The following is a 24,564-nucleotide window of genomic DNA, read 5'->3' as shown; positions in this document are numbered from 1 at the left end:
GTTTAGGGTGGAACCAGGGGGTTGAATTAAGTGAAGTGGGGTGAAATGAGCAAAGAGAAATTGTGGATGAATTGGACGAGAAGAAAAAGAAGTGATTGAACAATCAGTTGGCTAGTGGAGCTAGCTCCTGAAGGAAGGGGTGGTACCGCCATCCATCCCTTGGGATGTTTAACACTGGCTGGGCAAAGCCCCAGGGAATAGCAAGCCTGCCCTGGTCAGGAGGTGGACTGTTCTGCTTGATTCTATGACAAGCAGACGACAATCAGGAAATTCCCATCTGGAGCTTGCCACCCCTCCCTTGGCTCACCCTGCTGTGCTGGAGTCTGGTGCAGTAGCAAGGGCCAACTTCGGTTTCACTGACAATGACAGTGTACATTTGGAATAACTCCACCAAAGTCAATGGGATCACTCTGGATTTACACCGCAGTAACTGAGATCAGAGTCTGGCCCTGCACCGACGGAGCTACTCCAGTAAAAATCAAGCCCCCACCCTAATTCACTCCCTAGTTCATCTGGTCCTACCAGTCGTGAAAAGGGAGGTGTGGTGTTTTCACCACTGTGCTTCCGAACCACAGAGCAGACCTTGTGCCCTGCCCTGCCATACCTGCTCCTTCCCTTGCGACATCAGAACTAGACTGGGCAAGAATGCTAGAGAATGTACAATAGTAAATAATCTTCTACCGGCCGAATAGAGGAACTGGGGCGGGGGGTGGTTTTCCATCGCTAATGTCTATCATTATGTTTCTATTAAATCTGGATAGAAGATGATTTATCATGTATGTTATGGTAGCACATAGACGCCTCAGTGAGGATGCGAAACTGTCTGCACTTGGTGCTGGACAGATGCCTACTGCTCCCTGCCTATAGATGGGTCAGGCTTTGCTAGAACCAGACAGGACACAGGCAAGGGGCCTGATCCTCCATTGCCCTGCCCCTTGTGCAGTCATTACCCCCAGGCAGAGTCAGAGAAAACTGCTACCATTCTAAACCCACTTTGCACAGGCGCAATGGACAGTGAGGCCTGTTGCCTTTCCCACGTCTGGAGAAAAGCATGTGAGTGTGGTGAATGTGTCCTGGGGGAGAAAGGAGGGGTGCCAAGGCCTTTGCAGGAAGGGGTACCTAGAAGCTATAATGAAGGAGGCTGCTTTGGTGAGTATGGGATGGGCAGGGTCCCAACTGAATCCTCTCATGTTACATCCCCTCCCCCCCCCCCCCCCGAGAGCCTCCCGTGGATCTGGAAGCCTGCACATTATTCCATGAGTCTTTAATTATTTGCTACCTAATGACCCACCTCCTGGGTCTCCAGTGCCAGCAAGACAGAGTAAATAATAATTATACCCTTTCCAGGCTGTTATCCCCCCCACTCTGCCCCCACTTGAAGTTCTGTCTCACCCTCTTATTTCCTGGTCAGGTCTCCTGGGATATAAGGCTGGAGCAGGACTAGACAATGAAGCGGTCTTGGGATCTTACCAGCTGCCCTGGGGATTGGTGGCCCTGTGACCTCCTGACAAGCCAGACAGCCTGCCTCCATACCACCTTAGTCTGGGGTCTCAAAATCTGAACAAACTCAAATCAGGTTAACTCTTGCATTGAAAACTGCAAGGAAAACCCAGGGCCCTGAAAGGAGCAGTATTGGTGGCACTCTTTCTTCTGAGTCAGCATTGCCCAAAAGCCTTAGCAAGAAATGAGGGACACTGTACTGCTGGGAGCGTTGTGAGGTGACTGAGTAGGGGGTGCTCTCCCCATGGGGTCAGCACTGACAGTAATGCCTCGGAGTGGTGCTGAGTACTAGGACCCCAGCTATAACATGGTGTATTGGTTGTCTACCTTACAAGATCCAAGCAGAGGACAATTACTTGGGAGCAAGTCACTTCTCTGCTCTATGTCTTTGTCTCTTTAAAATGGGGGTAATACTGACCCAGTTCACAGCGGCACTGGGAAGTTGAATTAGCTCAGGACTGAGCTGTGTATTGAAGATAATCATTTTCCTTTCCCTAGCACTTTCCATCCAAAGATCTCAAAGGGCTTTACAAACATTAATTAAATTAACTTCACAGTCAAGTCGTGAAGAATCATTCACTGACTCTGAGGCACTGAGAGAGGAAACAATTTATCTAAAATCCCACAAAAAGTTTGTGCAAGACCTTGGAATAGACATCAGGAGTCAGGAGTCCCAGTCCCTGCTTCTCTAATTACTAGACCACAGTCCATCCTGGAGTTCTGATTCTCAACTCCACTGCTTTAACCATTGGATCCCACGCCACTCCTGGAGCTGAGAACAGACCCTACAAGTCCTGACTCAAGATGGGAGAGTCTATGGGGACAGTGGAGCTGTGTCCTTGGGTACCAGCTGGATGAAATGGATGAAAGAAATCTCATGAGATTATCATGCAAGATTTCTGCCATCTTGAGTCCCGCCATGCTCTAACCACTAATTCATGCAGAGTTATCAGTAGAACCCAGGAGTTCTGATTCCTGCCCTTGCTCTAACCACTAGATCCTACACTCCTCCCAGAGCTGGGAATAGAGCCCATGAGTCTGGGACTCTCCTGAACACAATGGAGGGTGAGGAATTTTGAGTGGTGGTATAACTAGATGGAATATTTAGTATGAACGGACGGACCGGAAATATTTCCCATCAGCGAGGACTGTTTCCCTCAGGGAAGGGAAGAAAGCGCCATGGGGAGTGGATTGTATAGATAACCCTATTCTGGCTGCTATCTAGTCTCTAGGCTAACTTGGTCTAGTACATAAAGCAGTGGCCTAGGACCCAGGAGACCTAGGTCCTGTTTTTGGTGCTGTCTGTGGCCTTGGCCAAGTCACTTCCTCTCTCCATGCCTCAGTTTCCTCTCCCATTGTTTCCCTGACAATAAGCTCTTCAGGGCAGGGACTGTCTCTCTCTCTGTGTACAGCACCCAGTACAGAGGAGCTCTAATCTAAGCTGGGAGGCCATGGGCACTGCTGTAATATGCATAGTAGTAGAGAGCAGGCATTTTCCATCTTTTCTATGGCTGTGATTGTGTTTAAACACCAAGCAAATCCCTCCAGAGGGCTCAGCTCTGGTCTCTCCCTCTTAGACCTTTGTGCTGTGGATTATTCCCCCCCCACCCACAATGAAGGAGATTCCCCATGGAAAATGCCACTGGAGAGCCAGACAAAAAGTCATGGCAGGGATGGGTACATCCCCCAACTTCAGAACCATACTTGTCTTGCCCAACACTGCCCTCTGCTGGGTTTATACTCCTGACAGCTCCCAGCTGCCTTCAGGCAGACTCTGCATCTGCCTCTTGGGCCACTGCGGGCCACAAAGCCAGCTGGGATGCAGCAGCTACTGAGAGCAGCGGAAGCACGGAAGCATTAGATAATAAAATTGTTGTTTGTAATTTTTATTTTCTGATTTTAATGGTTGCTCTTCATGTACTGCTGGGGGAAAACTGGGACCTAAGTATCCTCATCTTCTATTCTGGCCTGTCCTCCACAAGCGAGTCTAGAATCTAAGAACCTTAACATATACTCTGTTGACACCTAAACTGCTGCAAGATCTTGAATTCCCCTCCCTGAGGTAGGCCTAGAACCCAGTAGTTCTGATCACTGATCACCAGTCCCCAGCCCCAACCACCAGGCCACATTGCCTCCTTTTCACTGGTATGCAGTAAACACATTTCAGCGGAAAGCTGAATTTGATGCACCAGTGAACAACTGGGGCATGAATGCTTTGGTCCAGTAAGCCTGGCATTAAAGAACAGGAGCCCCACTGGGGATGGATGGAAAGTTTTAGCAGCTGCCAGTTTTTTCTGGAGTCATGATTTATTTCATATTACAGAAGAACAGTGCAGATGCTGTAGGTCAGCTGGACAGCACTAGCATAGATCTGCTTGGAGTGACTTGTAACTTGCAGGGGAATAATGGGCATCCTAAGTTCTGTTCCTAGCTTTGGGAGGGCGTGTTCTCTAGCAGCTAGAGCAAGGGACGGGGAATCCAGACTCCCCGCTTCTATTCCTAGCTTCAGGTGAGAGTGTGATCTAGCACCGAAAGAAGGTGAGGAAAGACATCAGGACTCTTGGGTTCTAGCTTTGAGGGTAGTGATTAGAGTACAGGGCTTCTGGGTTCTTTTCTTCACATCTATAGAAGGGAAGTGTGGTCTAGGTGTGAGTGCAGTAGCAGCTGAAATCCAGCATTCTATTCTTAGCCCTGCATAAGAGAGTGATTAGAGCAGAGAACTGGAAATCAGGACTCCTGGGTTCTAGGTCTAGTTTTGTTTGGGGTTTTTGTTTTTTTTGGTCATCTCTGTATGTGCCTTGGTGCCATTCAGTCCATTCATCGCTCTGTGCCGCAGCTTCCCCGTGTGTAAAATAGATTATAACAATATTGACTCGCCGGCCTGGAAGTAATAAGGCTTAGTTTAGCTAACGCCCTGTAGAGCTGTGTGATCTTGTGTGGGAAGGGCCAAGGAAGATCAAACTATTCTTGTTATAAACTAACCTCAGGAGGCAGAGTGGAGAGGCTGAGGTAGAGCAATGCTATATATGACTGCAATACGTTTGAACCCAATAACAGGTCCTCCATCGCTAACATTCAGAGGTGTGGTTAGCCTCGAGAGAACTCAAAGCCTGTGCAGGTTCTGACCAAAGCCCTGGACTGTGTCGGTTGCTATGTGCATCAGTTAAACCGACAGCACCTCTCCCTCGAGTCTCCTAACCACAGCACCAAGCTACTCCTTGGTCAAGGGGAGGGAGCTTTCTCCTGTGCATGTCTCAGTTCAAGGGGGGAACCAACCACGTTCAAAAGGGCTTTGGGTCGTCTGGCTCCCTGCCAGAGAAGCTTTGGATTTAAACGTTATTAACGAATTGGAGCAAATAGCAGCTGTTTTCCCCTGAGGCTGTTGGGAATGTGAGTGGGGGATCCTCAGGCAGACAGATGGATCCAAGCTGGGCAGAACTTGTGGCGTTAGCTTCTTCAGGGCCAGGGAGTCATGCCTTTGCTTTTCCCAATCTGTTTTCTACAGAAGATGCTCAGAGGGTTAAGGGTAGCAGTACAAGGCCAGAGATAGATAGATAGATAGATATTGGACTTTCAGTGTTTCCCATCCTAAAGAGTTTTTGAGATTTAGAAAATTTTCCCATCCTGAATCAAGATGAAAAGTCAAAACCTCAAAAAATTTTATGAAGTGATGAACTAGAAGAAGAATCAACCTGGGTCAATTGAAATGTTTTTGTTTCAATATGTTGGATTTTGACTTTTTTTTCCCAAACTTCTTTTGTCTAAATGTATTATGGGAGTATATGTGTGTCGCTAATGTATGTACATGTAAGGGAGGGTGTGTGTATGTAGATTGTATATGACTTTGTGTGTGTACAGCTAATATGTGTGTGTATAAGGAAAGGTATGGGGGGTGTAGAAAATGTGTGCATATGGGAATGTGTGCATAGATTGTGCAGGTATATGTGTGTATATATATTGTGCATGAGTGGGTACAATTTATGTGTATATTAATAAGGGAGTGTGTGTATGCGTCTAGATTGTGTGACTCCCCCTGTGTATATAGCTAATATACGCCTGTGTGTGTCTGCTTGTGCATGTGTGTACATGTAAGGGAGTGTATATGTGTACAGATTGAGTGTGTGTTTGGGCACACAAGGGAGTAGGTGTAAGGGAGTGTGCGTGCCTGCAGATTTTATGTTGTGTGCGTGGGACTCGCTAAAGAGCTGGGCCGGGAGAGGAAGGGGCCGCCCTGCTGCAGCAGAGAGAGCTCTGGCATCCGGATGCTGAGGCTCCAGGGCCACATGGGGCTAGCTCAGCTCCTGTGATCTCCCATAACCCCGTGCAGGTGGCAGACAGCAGCTGTTACTGCTGCAGTTTAGGTATCATCCAGCACTGCGATAACTGGGGCTGTCTCTTAAAGGGGACAGCGTTATCTTCCTGGCAGAATCGGGCACAAGAAACTGCTTCCCCCTTGAAAAGGCTGCAGATTGTGTGAAGAAGAGCCAGGTTAATAATGCAGAATTTGCACACACAAATCATAGAAACGCAGAGCTGGAAAGGACCTCCATAGGTTGTCCTGTCCAGCCCCCTGCATTAAAGCAGGACTCAGTATTCTAGACCGCTCCTGACAGGTGTTTGTCTAACCCATTCTTGAAAACCTCCAATGATGGAGATTCCACAACATCCCGTGGTTGTTTGTTCCAGTGACTAACAACTGGCATTTCTGGCCAAGTGCTTAGAAAGCAAGTGACTGTGACCCAGGGCCTCTGGGTTCCCTTCCCAGTTCTGAGAGGGAGTTTGGACAACATCCAGGACCAGGAGTCAAGATTCTTTGAGGATAGTATCAGTGCAGTCTAGTGGCCAGAGTAGGGGCCTTGGTAGCCAGACTCCTGGCTTTAAGCTCTAGCACTGCTGATGGGGTGTGGATCTAGTACTCTGAGATGTGGAAAATAGGATCCATGGATTCTATTCCTGGTTCTGCTGATGTGTCTTTCTTTGCAATCTTGGACAAGTCATTTTTCCCAGTGTTACATTGGAGACACTCCCTCTCACCAGACTTCAGTGATGCAAGATGGTGGAAACCTTGTGGGACATCAGCTGATTTCACTAGATTCAAGAGGGTGGAAATCTCACAATAACAGCTCATTTTACCAGATTTCAGTGATTCAAGATGGCAGAAATCTTGCACAATACCAACTAATCTCACGAGACTTTTGCCACCCTGGAGCAGCAACAGCTCACAATTTTCGTGCACCATTGAACCTGAAGCTTCCTTCTCATTCTGCCTCATACCCCGTATCACCAATGTGAAGTGTTCAAAAATCAAGAGCCGGGCCACCAAAAATAACAAGACGGGATTAAACAGACAGATTTTTTAAAAAATCATAATTTTTAAAATTCTTTTTCTTTGCCTTCTGTTTTTTGAGTCTTTCGATTACACTTGGATCATGATTTCAAGCTTTTCTCTGCAACCCTGAGGGCTAGAAACTTATTTTTTATTTTTAAAGAAAAGGTGAAATTCTCACCTAGTCACCTGCCTCCAGGACCTGGGACTTGAAGAAAAACACCAAATATTCCATGGCGGCTTATAATAAAATGGTGAGAGTTGGCAATGCTGCATACCTGAACTTCAGCCGAATTAGATTGGAAGCTCTTTGGGGCAGGGACTGGGTTTTGTTCTGAGTCTGTACAGAGCCTCGTGTAATCCTGGTCCTGGTCCAGAGCCGGGACTTCTTGGCACTACCGTAATACACCGAAGAAATAATGTACAGCCCCTAGCACAGTGGGGTCCTGTTCACGACTGGGGCTACAATAATATAAATAATAATAATAATAATTACACTGACCCAATCCAGAATTTACAACCCTTTGCAGAGTCAGGAGGGAGAAGCAGCAGCCCCGTGGCACAGCTGTGCTTAGGTATGTTAAAAACAAGCCTTCTCTCCAGGCTGCTGCATCCTGGTGCGGGCAGGAAACCGTTAGACTGTGGTCAGGGCAGGGGAGAGGGAGATGGAAACAGGTCGATAAAGCGGCAGTGCAGCACCCATTAACGCACTGGCATGGGCCGAACAAAGCGCTACCCACCTCCACCCCAGCTGATCGGAAGGAGATTGTCAATGGAAGCCAAGTTCCTCAATCATCACGGAGTGAGTTATTTTTACACTGATGAAAGCTGCCAGGTCGACAGTTCTGGAGACTAAAGGACTCTATTAATGATCAGAACAGATACAGCCTGGCCGTGGAAGGTTATACAAACACACACACTGCCCCACCAGGAGAAGAACACACATACCCACACACATACATACACACTGCCCCCACCAAAACTAGGGACCCTCTCCTAGCCATCAGCTGCTGTGAGAGCAACTTTATTAGGAATAATATTTCACACTGGCAAAACGTGCCAGAGACTGAAGGCCTCTGTTCATCCACAGGGCCGGCCAGTGCCACACTGGCGGTGGCCCATCTCCCCCGCTATCTAGTGGCTGGTCCACCTAGCGCAGTGGTTTTCAAACTGCGGGTCACGACCCAGTACTGGGCCGCGGAATGCCAGGCACTGGGTCGCGGTGGCTCTAGTCAGCACCACCGACCGAGCCATTAACAGTCCCGTCGGTGGTGCTGTCCAGCTAAGGCAGGCTAGTCCCTACCTGTTCTGACACCTTGTTGCGCCCCGGAAGCAGCCAGCAGCAGGTCCGTCTCCCAGGTGGGGGGCCTACGGGGCTCTAAGCGTGGCCCCACCCCAAGCACTGGCTCTACACTCCCATTGGTCAGTTCACAGTCAATGGGAGCTGTGGGGGGGCGGTGCCTGTGGGCGAGAGCTGCGCGGAGCTGCATGCACGCCTCCGCCTAGGAGCTGGACCTATTGCTGGTCGCTTCCAGGGCGCAGCGCAGTCCGCAGTGCCAGGACAGCTAGGAAGCCTGCCTCTGCACCCTGGCGGTGCCGCTGACCAGGAGCCGCCGGAGGTAAGCCCATGCCTCAACCCAATGCCCCAATCCCCTGACCCAGCCCTAAGCACCCCCCAACCCAGAGCCCTTTCCTGCACCCCAAACTCCTCATCTCTGGCCCCAGCCCAGAGCCCTGACCCCCTCCCACAGCCCTGCCCCAGCCCAGAGCCCCCTCCAACATCCTGAACTCCTCATCCCTGGCCCCACCCCAGAGCCTGCACCCCCAGCCCAGAGCCCTGACCCCCTCCCACACCCCAACCCCCAGCTCTGAGCCCCCCACAAACTCAGAACCCCCTCCTGCACCCCAAACACCTCATCCCCGACCCCATCCCAGAGCCTGCACCTCCAGCCCAGAGCCCTGACCCCTCCTGCACCCCAACCCCCTGCCCCAGTCCAGAACCCCCTCCTACACCCCAAGCCCCTCATCCCCAGCTTCGTTGGGTCACGGGCATCAACAAATTTTCTTCAGCTGGGTCACCAGAAAAAAAGTTTGAAAACCACTGGACTTAAGGATAGGAGCCTAGTACTGCTACCAGTTTGTGATCCTTCTTCAACTTAAATGGAAGAGGCCTGTGCTTTTAATCTGGAGGTCCAAGCTTTGGTCCTCACGGATCACCTGTCCGGAGGGGGGCATTACACAAACTACAGCTGCTGCCTTGTCACACAGGAAGGGATTGTCCCACTCAAAGCTGGACCTACAGGGGACAGGCAGTTGGTGCTAATGTAGTGCCTATGGGTCCCAGTCGTGGGTCCGAGCCCCACTGCGCTGTACAAACATGTCATAAAAAGATGGTGTCTGCCCCAAAGAGCTTGCAATGTAAGCCTAAGACGAGGGAGCGCGCGGGAACTGTGGTGCCTCTCCTGAGTACGTCTCTCGGTATAAACACGGCATAAAGTGGGAGGATCCAGAACGAATGGTCCCGCTGACTCACACAGCACTTGTCAACAGCAGATCTCAACGCACTTTCCAAAGGAGGGTCAAGAGCATGATTTCCTTTTACAGCTGAGGCTCTGGAAGGTGAAGTGAGTTGCTTAGGGGCTTTGTCTACACGAGCATTTTTGTAGGCAAAATGTTTGTTGGTGAGGGGTGTGAAAAAAAACACACCCCTGCCTGATAGAAGTTTCACCGACAAAAGCGCTGGTGTGACAGCGCTAGGCCGGTGGGACAGCATCTTCCGCCGACAGACCTACCGCTGCTCTTTGGGGGTGGTTTGCATATGCCAGCAGGGGAGCTCTCTCCATCGGCACGGAGCGGCTACACGGGAGAGCTTACGGCTGTGCCGCTGTAAGGGCCGTAGTGTAGACAGCTTTAGGGTCACACAGGGCCAGCTTCTAATCAGTCCCCTTGTGTCCAGTAAGACCTTACTCCAGGAGAAGCCCCATTGAAATGAATGGCGCTGCTGATGAAATCAGGTCTGACTCTGTGTAAAAGCAGAAGGGTTAGGATTAGAACTCAGTCCGGCACCCTAACCATTGGACTCTGCCGTCTCTGCCTCCGTGTGAAACCGTTTCCTCAGTGCAATCTGCTGCACTGGCCATGCATTTTCTGGAAGCTCATTAAGGAACCACCAGGGCTGACTCCTCCCTGCTCCCCCTCCTTCATTGCCCAGTTGGACAGGATCCTTTGGGATAAGGAATCACAGTGGGGATGTCTTCCTGAGGAGGCAGATAGCCCTTAGAGACAACACCAGGGAGCTGGAGGGGTCAGGGGAATCCGTTGACATACCTACACTGCAAGGGGCAGCCAATCCAAGTCAGGACATTTCAAGTCTGGGACAGGATGGGGGCTCACTTTCCTGCCTTTCAGGTGAGTTTCAGACCGAGTTAAATGCAGGGTTTATGTTTCTTGGAGCTTGACAATGTTACTGGAGCACTAGGAGGAATCAGAAGCTGCACCTAAAGTGTCAGCTTTCTTTATTAAACTGCTCAGCTTGGCATGTTGTTACTACCAGGGGGCAAAGGGGGGAGTTGAAACTGCCACCTTCTGCAGGGTGCCTGTTTCCATTGTGCGCCCCAAAAACAGTTTTATTTGAAAATGTCAAATAGATTTATTGAGAGTTGTGACTTTCCAGGTTGATATAAGGCAGCACTGTGATCAGGAGGGCTTCTATCGACAGCAGAAGCTTTTGTCCCAAAGGGTTTTAAGGCAATGTACTGACTTAACATGTAAGCTATATAAATGATGTACAGGGCTCTCTTGCTTGCTGCTGAAAAGCCACTGGCTCTGGGTGGAACGTGGCGCCTCTTTAACAGTCACAGAGCAACACCATGGGATCGGAAGCGAAGCCCAATCCCACGTCTGCTTGAAACTGCAGGGAGGGTATTTAGTTTCAAAGTGACTTTGCAAGGAGAAAAAAAAGGAGGACTTGTGGCACCTTAGAGACTAACAAATTTATTTGAGCATAAGTTTCGTGAGCTACAGCTCACTTCATCGGATGCCATGAAGTGAGCTGTAGCTCACGAAAGCTTATGCTCAAATAAATTGGTTAGTCTCTAAAGTGCCACAAGTCCTCCTGTTCTTTTTGCGAATACAGACGAACACGGCTGCTACTCTGAAACCTTTGCAAGGAGAGTCCCCCTTTACTGAAACTCCAACACTGGTCCTTGCAGCATCCTCCCCTTAGCACCACACTGGGCCAGCACCGACTCAGAGGGGAGAGCGCCCCCTACTGAGTCCCCTTCTGCGGCACAGCACCTCCTGGGACTGCACTGGGGCCAGCACTGACTCAGAGGGGCCAGAGCCCCCTACAGCACACACCTCTCAACTGGCCTGAGTTTCGCAGGACTCATCCAGTGAAATCACAGCACCATGTCCTACAACTGCTGAGTGAAGCTCGTCAGGTCCTTCCTATAACTCAGATCCCTTGATGCCATTTGCCACCTAAAATATTCTCCTGGCTCGGTTCAGCCAGGGTGGAAGTTCCAGATGAGGTCCTGTCCCTTGCGAGGTGACCTCCCAGTATCATGGGGGGCTGACGAATTGGGAATGGGAAATCTTTGTAACTGGGATCTTCAGCGATTCTTGTTCTTTGCAATGTCTGGCTGCCCCCTTGTGGCAATCATTGGAACTGGTTATTTCGGTTTCCCTTGGAATTTGAGACATGCCTTTGCAGAGATTTTATGTGCAAACTATTTTATAAGGATATATGGCTGTCACTTGAGTTGATGAGCTACTAAGGGGGAGGTGCTTCTCTGTCCTCACAGGTGCAGAGGGAAGTAAATGGGGCAGAAATGCCACTGAACCGGGTAAGGTGTGTTTCTCCCAGCCTTGAGACGCTGCAGAAGTTCCTCCATGCAAGATCTGTGGGGCTGAGGCTCCGTGGGTCTAAAGGGTGGTTGGGGGATGTGTCACACCAGTCTCTGCAGAGTGCAGTCTGCACAGGGACCACTCCCGGTGGAGTGGACAGCTCTGTACTGCCCCTGGAGAGCACAATAGGATGTCAGTGTGAGACAGGGATCGCGATGGCAGAACCACTCCCTACGGAGCCATGTTGTTAGGGACATATGAAACTGAGAGCCACACACGGGGTTCAGCTGAGCCCAGCAGATTTCGGAGTGAATCCACCAGTTTCCTTAACAGTCCCCTTTCTGCCTCTTGCCCCTAAAGGGGACAATGAGACTTTAACTGGAGGGGTTGGAGCAGATCTTTTACCCTCCTTCAGACTTCTCTGACAATGGGGCCTAGGTATGTCTCTAATGCCAAGCACTGTAGTATCTTAGCACCTCATGATCTTTAAGTGAAGAGGCTTAGCCGGCGACGGATGCAGTTAATCTCACTGAAGCCAGTGAAGCTCCCGGCTGCAGGACTGGGCAACTGGACCAAAGACGAGGGAGCCAGAAATGACAAGGACTACGGTACAGAGAATGATCCCGGGGATGTCCAAAGCAGGCATTACACTCATTCACATATTACTGGTTCCACATTTTTGAGTGCTTGTTTTCAGGTGGTGGTGAGGAAATTTGCTATAAGAGATGAAGGGGAGTCCTTTCATTAAGGTGCAGGACTCCTGGGTTCTGTTCCCTGCTCTATCCCACCCTCGCCATGTTGTCACCATGTGGCCTTGGCCAAGTCACTTCCCCTCACTGTGCCTCAGTTTCCTTAACTGTAAAGTGAGGATAGTATTGACCTATCTCCTGGTGTGATGGTGAAGTTTAATTCAGGGATCTCTGTAAGATGCTTGAGATCTGAAGATGGTAAAAAAGGACTGAGAACACTGGGCCCAATTCATGGTCATCCTGCACTGGGGTCAAACTGGGGAGAAGGTGCAGTGGGGGTCTCCTCCATGTTCTGCCCACTAAATAAACTCTGCCCATTTGAGTCACCAGATTGAGATGCTGCTCACAGTAGACTGTGCAGAGGTTCAAAATATGGTCGTGCTCCACTGGTCCGCTTGAGCTTGGCTCCCCCTTGATGTGGCTTGAATGTGCTAGGGGCGCAGCTGGGGTTGTTGGGCTTGGCTTCTTAAGCAGGGAGAGATATGAGTGGGGGGATCTCCCATAAACCAGCCACTTGAGGTACTAAAATGAGACATCATTCACAGTGAACTGTGCCAATCCGTGACTCGTCCCCTTCTCTCTTACAGGAGAGATGAAATAGTTAAGGTCAAAATGGAACTGATCAGCACTGGGGCACCGTGTTAACTCCTCCCTGAGGTGAAGGGGGTGGTTCACACCTCTCCAAGCTATCTTTCCAGGCTCTCTGCAGACTTAGGCAATGTTGCTTCAATTCGAGTCATATTTCAGAGCTTTTTTTTCACAGTCACGAGAGCTCGAGAGGTTGTTTTTTTAAAACAACAGCTGAGATTTTGAAGAACAAAAGATCTGCTTGACAGAGGTGCCACAACAGCATACGAACATGAATCAACTAAATCCAATCTTTGGCCCTCCCCCCAACAGTTTACATACACTTTACACTGGTGTGCAAGCCTGGGTGTCCTCTCTCTTTGTCATATGATCCATTCTTTTGAAACAGCATGGCCTGCTCGTTACAGTCTACAGCTGAAATGCGATGCAGGTTATGTCAGAACGTTCCAGCAGAGGGCACGGCATGCCAGGGATGCCCGCTCCATCTCGTCACAAGAAACTGTTCTGAAGAATAGCGCGGCACAGTGCTACTGAAGATCTTCCCTGTGGCACAGTTTGCTGTTTTGTTATATAATGATAACACCAAACAATCATCAACGCACATAAGTGAGTGCTATTATCCCCCCTCTTACAAATGGGGAAACCGAGGCACAGAAAAGGGAAACAACTTGCCCAAGGATGCACTGTGAGTGAGTGGCAACGCACGGAATTAGAACCCAGAGGTCCTAGCTGTCTTGTCTGCTGAAGCATGGTGCCTCTCCCACCAGCTATACGGTCCCCCTACAGACATATGGCTAAAAGGCTCTGTGGAGGGATGGTTTGAATTAAGTCTGAAGAAAGAACATCTATCAAATATTATGATGTTTCATAACAACTGTTTCTATCTGGTTGGGCCCTGAACGGAAGCCCCAGAACTGAACAAACACAAATGTCGGGAACTTCTGATCCTGTTCCAGACATCACAGCTAACCCTGATCTCTGGATTGGGCTGAACCACAAGATCCCAAACAACCCTGAACCTCGGGTGAAGCTGAGACCTGGATCCAGAACCTTCTGGCTCAGATCCAACTCTCGTTAATAGTGCTAATAAAAAGTAAGGCAGGGCAGAAATAATACGGACCCAGTGGAACAAATGAGCCATGTGGAAAATGAATGATCTCAGATGCAGCAGTGTAAATCTGGAGTCACTCTACTGAAGCTAATGGAGTGTCTCCAGCTTGACACCAGTAGAGTAGTAATCAGAATCTGGACCAGTTTTTTTTGTCTGTTTATTACAGGCCCCTTACTCAAAGTGGGGAATTTTACCATCTTGTGGAAGGGCCAGAAGATGACTACATGTTACTTAAGATTTCTGATTAGGATTGAAGCGGTGCATAGACCTGTTGCTGGCTCTTTTGCACGGGATGGATTGTACTGTCTGGTGAGCAGGTACTCACGTGAGAAGCCTGATGGATGTTAACAGCTCTTCTCATGAAAGTGATCACCTGTGGGTGTATTCAGCCGGCACTACATTAGTACCGCCTCTACTGGGCTGCAGCACTCTCTCACAGCCCCTGTTTGTACAAGCGGAGAAAAGAAAGAGGGTCGTGTGATTACTGGGACATAGACGCTCTGGCTTCAATTCCTGCCTCTGCCAGGGATACACTGTGTGCCCTTGGGCAGGTCACTGGGTCAGAAATTGGCATATATGGCTTTACACCAGGCCCGGATCTGTGCCTTAGTTTCCCCTCTGTGTCCTGGGGGAAATCATTAGAACTATTCAAACAACTTTTTATTCCCCTATGAAAAATGTTGATGAAAACAGGCGTTAATGTTTTTCATTGAAATTTCTCAGGTTTTTGTCAAAAATCTCAAATCCCTATTTTTATTTTTATTTTTTTTTCAGTTTTTGGCTGAAATTTTTCTGTTGTTTGGGTACCAAGAGTAAAATAAAGTTGTCATCTTTTGGGGACAAAAACCTGAAAAATTCTGAGGGAAATAGACATTTTCCATGAAAATATTCATCTCTATAAAAAAAGCCTTTTTTTGTCACAAAAAACTTTATGAAAGAAAAAATTTACCCACTCTAATAATAATCCTTCCTATCTTCCTCCCTGTGTCTGACTTGGCTGTTGAGATTGTAAACTCTTTAGGGCAGCAGCTGTCTCTCACTACGTGTCTGTGCAGCACCCGGCACAATGGGGCCATCGAGAAGTATAAGAGAAGAGGAGCATTCGGCGTAATCTGTTTTCTGTGGAGTGAGCTGGTCTAGCCTTGGGGTCTCGCCCCAAAGATTATTGGGGTGTTTTGTGCTTGTGGAAAGTTTCTTCAGTTGTTTTCGGCTTATGCCTCCCCATAAAAGTTTTTGAAAGCTCTTTTTCCAAGTGGAAAGAAACGATCACCATGGTTTGTCCATGTGTAGGTTATAGATAGCAGCATGGAAAGCACTGCGAGCCTGGCTGTGAGCAGTAGTAATACCAGTGCACTTAGCACAGTGTAAGGCATGCAAAGCCTCATCACGAGCTCGTTGAAGTCAACTGCAAAACTCACGTTGACCTCAGTAGTGCAGCATCGGGTCTTACAGTCAAGATGGTCCGAGCTCCTAGGGACTGCCAGTCAAGATTCTACCATACTCACTGCAAGATTCCTAAATGTGCAGGCCAGAAAGCCCCATTATGATTCTCTAGTTTGACCTCCTTCAGACCACAGGCTGCAGTAATTCACCCACTAGCCTTGTCTTCGCTAGGAAAACTGGTGTGTTGTTAGCATGTGTTCAAATCCTAGTGTAGATAAGGCAAGTTGTAGTTTTAACACGTTAGCTGGTCGAGGTAAATTGGAGGCTATCCTGACCAGCTAGCATGCGTTCAGACTGCTACTGCCTTATCTGCACTACACTGGTAACCTGTGCTGTACGCACCTTGTTTCCTAGTGTAGACATGGCCACGGGTTCCTGGTAAGCCTGGTAACGTGTGGTTGAACTACAGTCTTGCCTAAATGAGGATACAAAGTGTGTTGTCAGAATGCGCATTTAAAGACCTTAGAATGGCATCCACTGTGATTTAAAGACTCCAAACAGTGGCTCCAGGGGAAGGGTTGCCCAGTGGTTATTGTATTAGCCTGGGACTTTGGGAGACCTTGGTTCAATTCCCTGCTCTGCTAGAAGCTCTCAGGTGACTGTAGGCAAGTCACTTAGCTTCTCTCTAAGCATCAGTTCCCGGTCTGTAAAAGGAAGGTAATAGCCCTGCCCTACCTCATGTGGGGCTGTGAGATGCTCAGCATAAGGCCTATGCACCATTCAAACCCTACAGTGCTTGGATACTGCAGCAATAGGGGCCCTATAACTACATTAGAGAGAGAATGCACCATCTCACTCAGTAAGCTGGCCCAGTGGTTAATTATCCCAGCTGTTAAAAAGACTTTCCACTTTGAATTCTTCCAGTGGTTGTATCTTGTTGGGCCTTTGTCTACTAAATGAAAGAGTCCTCTAGGATCAGATCTCTTCTGACGGTGCCTGATCGAGACACCCCTCAATCTTAATCCGGAGTGAAACTCAACCACCTGGAGAGGTGTGACACAAGAGACCTAGGCGTCATATCCAGTGGAACCAGATCCGAGCTCAGATGCTCCTGTGTAAAGCTCAAGTCGCTCTACTGAAGCCGAGAGAGCGACTCCGGATTTCTACCAGTAGAACTGTGATCAGACTCTGGCCTCTTTTTCCTTATTTATTTCTTACAGGCCTTACTGTGCTATCCTTAAACAACACAGGTGGAATTTCAAACTTTGTCAGGGGACGTGAAGTCTGTGCACCATGTAAGCCCTCAAAAGAGAGGCTGAATGGTGCATCGGCCTTTTGCTGGTGAATTTTACCCAGTGAACAGGACCTCACTCAGGAAATAGTCCCCTGGATATCAGTGGGCTCACGGGCAGCAGTAAGCACCACGCCCAGTGGTTAGCTTTTGCAGAATCGGACCTTAAAAGACAGCCATGGAGAAGGCAGGATGTGCCGGGAAGCCCAGAGGAGGAATAACATGAATTATTTTTGTTGTTTTACTAATGACTCACTTACTGTGAGCAATGCAGGAGAAATGAGTCTTTAGGAGGGATTTTCATAGGGCTTAAAATACACACGCTGATGTAAAGAGCTGAATGGTAGCACTAAGGCACAGTCCTGGGGCGAGGGGAGAGGAGGCCCGGGTCATCCAGGGAATATGAAGACTTACAGTGTGGGGTCCCACCCCTGCAATGAGGGAGGACTGCCTCCTCCTGCTTGCTTATGGAGGGGTCCCCGTACTCTGGGTCAAGTCCTTAGCGTGTATAAATCAGTGTAGCTCCACCAGGCTTACAGCAGTTGGGAATCTGACCCCACTGACTCCTGTCAATTGGACTTCAAAGGCAGGATGGCAGTTTACACCAGCGAGGGACCTGGTGCCATGAGGAATTGTACTGTGTGGTAGGATCAGGTCTAAAGAGCCATGAAAAGGAGACCATTTAGGGAACTTTCAAATGCGTTTAGATTAGAACACCAGGTTTACATACAGGATCTAGGTTTGGGTAGCTAGCTAGACAGACAGATGTAAATCATGGTTTGCACTCGGCATCTATCTTACATTTTTGATTCTTGACTTTTAGGCCTATTTGTAATGTGGGTTGAATGTGCCATCCACAGAGGATGTGGGGATGAGGGGAAAAAGGGAACCAGAAAGTCTGAAAGAAGGGAAGAAAACCCAGAATAAGAGGAAGGATGAGATAACTTGTTTTAAAAGGTCTGAGAGCATTTGAAGCAGAATTCAATCTGTTTTCAACAGCAGTGAAGCAAAGGAGAGAGAATGGGACTGGGGTGACATTTTCAAAAGTACCCAAGTGACTTAGGAGCCTAAGTCCTGTTTTCAAAAGTGACTTATGGCCAGATTTTAAAGGTTTTCAGGTGTCGAAAGGTGCAGCTAGGTGCCTAGTGGGGTTTTCGGAAGCAGCTAAGCAGGTTAGGCAGCTAACTCCCATTGAAGTCATGCCCCTGCAAAAGCCCTATGAGAATAAACTTTGCCAAGTATGGGGCCTCAGTCCTGATAGGGACTCAATGCCCTCGACCCTCATGGACTTTGAGGCATTTCAGGATCAGGCCCCTGTGGAGGGGGACACCACTAGCTTCCCAAGGAATCCTCTATAGCAGACTGGAAAGCCCAGGGATTCGCTCTGGGTGCCGCTTAACCAAGGCTTCCCTGGGAAGTCTCGGCCCGAACTCTGCCAGCTGAGAAACTAATTAGCACTCACTCCCGTTTATTTTTTTTCTTCAAAGCACCATTTCTTTCCTACCCCTCCGAAGTGACACACAATGGACACCTTTGAGAGGCAACGGCTCTCGCTAGCCAACCGTTCTGATTTCCACTGCAGGCTGCCAGCCTCCCCAGCTACCGACAATGGAAAGTCCACATGGTTCTCAAAATGGATGCAGACGTCGGGGTTATATATAGTCCCATCTCCCCCTCCTGTAACTCCCATCTCCCTTTCCTATAACCCTCCAGATCCCTCTCCTAGAACCCCCCAACTAACCTTTCTATAGCCTCCATCTGCCCTCCTGTAACCCCCAGAGCCCTCTACTGTAACCTTCCTGCTGGTAGGAAAAAGATAAGCTAATAAATTCACTTTTTTAAAAAGTGACTTTTTAAAAGCATGGGGGGGCATATTTCTCTCTCTCTCTCTCTCTCTCTCTCACACACACACACCCCAATCAATGGTCCATCACACACGCACACACACACCAATCAATGGTCCATCAGTGGCTATTAGCCAAGCTGGTCAGGGACATAACCCCATGCTCTGGGTGTCCCTAAACCTCTGACTGCCATATGCTGGGACTGGACAACAGGGGATGAATCATTAGATAAATTGCCCTGGTTTATTCATTCCCTCTGAAGCATCTGGCACTGGCCACTGTTGGAAGACAGGACACTGGGCTAGGTGGGCCATTGGGTCTGACCCAGTGTGGCCATTCTTATGTTCTTATGTGTGTGTGGGAGGGGGAAAGATTAAGAGAGAGAGTGCAGTTATGTGTGTGTTCTTGTGACAGCATGATTGTCTGTATGTGTGATTGTGTGTCAGTGTCTGTAATGCACTGGCTGAGTGTGCCTTTCATTGCATGGATGTACAATTGTGAGTGTCAAAACTTTCAAGCTGAGGTACCTATAATGAATCCATCCTGAGGCACCTGAGGAAGTACCCTGGATGTCACGGGTGCTGAGCCCCCTGGGCTGTCACTCACTTCAAAGGGAGCTGTCACAGCTCAGCACCTTTCAGAATCAGCTCACATGGGGCTCAGTTCTGCAGGGTGCTGAGCCCTCTGGCTCCTACTTAGCAAAGCAGCCCAGTACATGAGCAGTCTTCTCAACAGCTAAGACACCACTCATGTGCTTGAAGTTAAACAGGTGCTTAAATGCTTTGGAGAATCCTCAGCACCGTGCAAGATCAAGCTCATATTGAGGTGCCTAAATATGGATTTCGGAGAAAATATTGGCCTATGTGTTTAGGGAAGGAGCATGTGCAGTGGGTATGAGGGAGTGTGTGTCAGAGAAAGAGCGAGCGTGCCTGCCAGTGTTGCCAAAATCTGGGTTCAAAAAAGCGATTGGCTTAAAAATCATGAGATTTGTTTAGAATAATAAAATTGAGGTCCTTTTTCTTTGCTTGCTGATTTCTGAGCCTGTAGGGCTCATATTCTCAAGCTTTTCTCTGCAACCACAGGGGCTAGAACCTTTATTTATCTATCTGAAAGACGAGGATCTCATGTAATCACCTGACTCCAGAAGCTGGGGCTTTAAGAAAATTATTATTCATCATGTTTATTATGGTAGTGGCTTGGGGCCAATGAAGATCGGGCTGTGATAGATGCTGTACAAACACTGAGTAGCAGACAGTCCCTGCCTCAGAGAGCGTACAGTCTAATTGCTATTGTTACAGCTGGTGCAATAGCAGGGAAGACAGCACAGTGCAGGCTTCAGAGCAGACTAGCTAGCTGAGACTGTACCAAGATCTGTGCCACGCTTTACTACCCATGCTGAAGCCTGCGGTGGACTCTCTTCACTGCTATTGTGAATCACACTAGCTGGATTCAAGCTAGCTTGGGTAAACTAGCTCACGCATAGCTTAAACTGCATAGACATGCCCTTAGGAGAAAGGGCACACAAGCAGACCTGCACACAAGCAGACCAATCAATGGGATGGCTGCAAAGGTGCATGAAACTCTGAGATACCAGAAGGGCTGCACTGATAATCATTTCTCTTCCTTTCCTATAGCAATATTCCCAAATCAAACCAGCGTCCCCCATTCAGATGCCATAACAAAAAGATGGAGAATCAATGTTTTGAAAAAGAACCCTGAAAAATATTAAAAAAAGGGGGGGGGGCGATTGGGAGATTAGGAGAATAAATTTCCTGAAACAAAAATACCCATGTATGCCTTAGAAAAACATCTCCACCTCTTCTCTGCAGAATAAGGGGGTGGGAAAGTGTGTTTGCTTGAAGTGTCTGGGCACTTTCACTGGAAACATTCCTTGAGTGTTTAACACCTGCTTTCCGCTTCTATTCCTTTCCTCGGCACCATTTCGCCTAGCTTTTTCTTTCCAGTGTATTTCCTTTGAAATTCATTTTGCAGCAGGCCTTTGTGTAACAGTTCTCACCGAGGTTACTGAGTCATTTCTTCATAGCTTCTAAGGTCAGAAGGGACCATTGTGATCATCTAGTCTTGTGTAACACAGACCGTAGCTCTTCCCTGATTTAATTCCTGATTGAACTGGAGCAGTTCTTTTAGAAAAATATCCAGTCTGGATTAAAATGGCCAGAGTTGGAGAATCCACACAAATTTGTTCCAGTGGTTTATTAGCCTCACTGTTTAAAATTTGCACCTATTTATAGTCTGAATTTGTCTAGTTTCAACTTCCAGCCTTTGGATCTTGTTAGACCTTTTCCTGCTAGACTGAAGAGCCCATTATCAAAGTTTTGTTCCCCATGTAGGTACTTATTGACTGATACCATGTCACCCCTTAACCTTCTCTTGTTGGGCACCTGGAGTCCTCACTTTGCACATTAGAGATAGCCGCCAGTCTTCTGGGATCTAACTCCAGTCTTCAAAAACGGGGTGTGGTTTGGGCCTGATCCTGAACTCACTTCCATGGGGCCCGCGTGACTTGAGCCCCATGGAAGTGGGAGGTCTGTGGTGCCGAAGCTCTTGCAGAATAAATTTCCAGCTGCGTAACTGTCTTTCCTAGCAGCCCTGAGCCCTGGGAACAAACAGACAGAACAGGAGCAGGGCGTGTTCTTTTCCAACGTTTTGAATGGCTGGGGTGGGTGAGAAATCAAGTTAAGGCCTGAGCCTGCAAATCCCTGCATATCCAAAACTCCCACTGAGGTCAGATAGATCGATAGATATGATGAGCGAGGCCCCCCTCCCAAAGAGAAGTCAAGCTCAGTGGACTATTATCACATTTTGAACATAAGTCTACACAATGTCCTGGAAGTGGTATCTCATGTGGGTGGAGCTTATTTTGTAGGCGGAGCTAGGAAGAAACCCACTACTCCCCCCACTCCACCCTTTGCCTAGTCTAGATGCAGAGTGACTCCACTGGGCCCGACTCCCAGCTCATGCACCCTCTTGTAAAGCATCCACTTAGAAGTGAATGGAAGGACACTGGCATGAGTGATGAGAATCAGGCCAACTGGAAACCAGCCTGGGCCAGAGCCTCCTCTCACTTACAGCAGTCTTACACCAAAGTGACTCCACTGACCGTAATAGGGATACTTCTGATTTACACCAGAGGAGATGCTGGGCCCTGAAGCCTGGCTGGAGTTCTGTAACACCATGAGAGAGAACTGGACTGCCTTTCTGAGCGCTCCTACGGGGTAGGGAGGCATATCACATTAACCTCCCGTTTCCTCCCTCTGCCAGGCTTTCCCCATGGCCCCCCCCAGGCAGCTAGACCTCACCCCAACTCCCTCCAAGCCTCAGCTTTATGGCCCCGTGGCATTTTTACAAGAGCTCCAGTCAGGAGGGATTCTTGTTTGATTTCTAACAAAGGGGAGGATGTCGTTTCCTTCCTCCCTCCCCGCCCCCCAGCTTCTAGCTTTATTCTCGGTAGGAAAGAGGGTTACAAAGAGGGATAGATAAAAGGCCCGGGCCTCAGGAGAGTTTTATAACTCAGGCATTTGGGGAGGGGGGAGCGTGGGCCAGAAGGGGACGTAAAGACACACAGGCCATTGCGCCACCATGGTGCCGTCTCAGATGGGTGGTGACATAAAGCCATTCCTGTCCGACGGGCATCTGGGGGCCTGGGCACGAGGTGAGTTTGTCAGGTCTCAGTCTGTTTCTATTGGGACGGGCATCCAGGTCACAGACGCTGCCTGCACATTGGCCGCCAACTCCCCACCCCTCCTTGGCAGTCTCAGCGGAGAGGCAGAGAACTGAGCACACTGAGCCCCCCTGCTCATCCCTACAGAGGGTCCCTGCAGTGCAGGGCTGAGGCACGTGGGCGCAGGGCTGGGTGGCATGGGAAGCTTGCTCTGCTCTTCCTCTGGCTGTGTTTGTTCTGAGAAGACACACAAACCCTCAGGGCCAGAACACTGGCTGGTGTACAAGGGCATCGCTCCACTGGAGCAAATGGGACCATATCCCCAACTGGTGTAAATGGGCATCCCTCCACTGGAGTCAAAGGGGCCAGATCCCCAACTGGTGTAAACTGGAGCAGCTCCACTGAAGCCAGCCACTCTCCAGCCCTCGCTCTCCAGAGTTACGTTTCGCCCGACCCAAACCTGAGCTGTGTGGGGAGGAGAGGGGAGGAGCTTTGTGCATGAGCTCAGACAGCGTCCGAGCCCTCCTGGCACTGCCAGCACTTATCACACCTGGAGCTGCCATGCTGTCATTTCTTGCCAGCTCAGCAAGGTCAGGCCAGGCCAGTGCTCAGCTGGGAACACCCAGGCACTGTGGGAAGCCATGCAGATGATTCACAAGGTGGTTCTCTGCCCCTTTGACCGGTGCCCCGACATGCTGCTGAGGGGGTCACTGACCATCTCCCCATTATCTCCTCCCCAAGCACATTGGCTCACTAGGGATCCACCCAGTCAGGGCACTCTGATAGGGCAAAGGGGGTGGAAATAGCCCTCTGAGTATCCCACCCTGCATAGGGGACTCATGTATAAAGACTTGGTCCCCAGCCTGCTCCCCATGTCAGGAGCAGATCTGGGTGTGACCAGAGTGTGCTACCTCAGGCTGCTCTCTGCTTCCCAGGTCCTGGGGGGACAGGGCACAGTGTGTGTTAGAGCAGTGCTGAGACAGCTTTGAGTTACACTGGGGAACAGGCGTGGGTCTGGATTGTGGGGAGTGTGACAGAAGCTTAAACTGTCCCCCTCCCAGATCCCTGCTGACCCACATGCGAGAAGGGAATAAGTGAGAACAAGGCCAAGAGTCCGAGTGCTGGTGTCCAGGCCACGTCTCAGCCCAGTGCATGTTGGCCCTGGACTTAGTGAGAGCTGGGTGGCTGCTCATGCAGGGCGCACTGGGTGAGCATGAGTCTTTGGCCTCCTTTACCGGCTGATCCATATGAGAGTTGCTCTCTCTAGCCATTACTCCTTTAGTTTCCGCTGCAGAGGCTCCTGGAGATCCGCAGTTCACACCCTGTGGCCATGGCATTTAAAGAGCTCTTGGTCTAACCTGCAGCGCCTCTGAGTCCAAGCAGACTGGGCAGTGGCTGTGCCGAAGAGACACATGGGAAATGGGCTCTGCCGTCCTCCCCCCCCAGTCCTCCTCACCCAGGAGATGTCCCAGAGACCACTGGGCCGATCCAAGTCACACAGGCCAGTGTTCGTCCCCAGAGCCAATGGCTTTTCCCAGCCTTTGCTGGGCCTCTTGCGGCGTGAAATGGACAGACCCCCCCATACACACACAGTGCTGACTGAGCCGGATGAGGGCACAATGCAGGCAGCCACGGGGTCCCTGGGGGGCTGTGCCCCTCCGCCCCCAGGCTGTCCTGTACTCACTGGCGAGGTATTTGTGCATCAGGAAAAGCCCAGGGCAACAATAACAAGTGGCCGGACTTTTTCCACCGGAAACAGCACTGTTGTGTGCAGCAAGGAGGGGCACCTGGGGCGCTCCCCATCCCGTCACCTTCTCCAGGCAGGGAACGCCAGCCCGTGGACAGGCATGGGCTGCTCTGTCCTGTACCCCTGGTTCCCCTTCATGCATCCTCAGCCCCCCAGTCTCCTCAGTCCCCCTCATCCTACTCTGCCCTGCTCCCGCTTAACTCCTGCCCCTTGCAATGTCCCCCATTCTCCTTCCTCCTCTCCCCACTTCACTTCCAAACCCACCCTCTACTCGGTCCCCTCGACCACTCTGCCATTCCCTGTTAGAACTCCCCATCCCAATCCTCCCCCATTTCCCTATTCAGACCCCAACCCCTTCCTAAGCACCCCCTCCCCTTCTTCCCCACCCGTCGAGTCCCCTCTTTACCTCCAGTCACCCCTGCCCTCCAACTCCACATGCTCCCCCCCCCAACCCTGGTCTGGGGAAGCCTCGATCTGGATCCAGGGCGCCATGGA

This window comes from Natator depressus, chromosome 20 (assembly GCF_965152275.1).
Source record: "Natator depressus isolate rNatDep1 chromosome 20, rNatDep2.hap1, whole genome shotgun sequence".
In the NCBI taxonomy this organism is placed as follows: Eukaryota; Metazoa; Chordata; order Testudines; family Cheloniidae; genus Natator; species Natator depressus.
The sequence above is the reverse complement of the archived record's forward strand: the minus strand, read 5'-3'. Positions refer to the sequence as shown.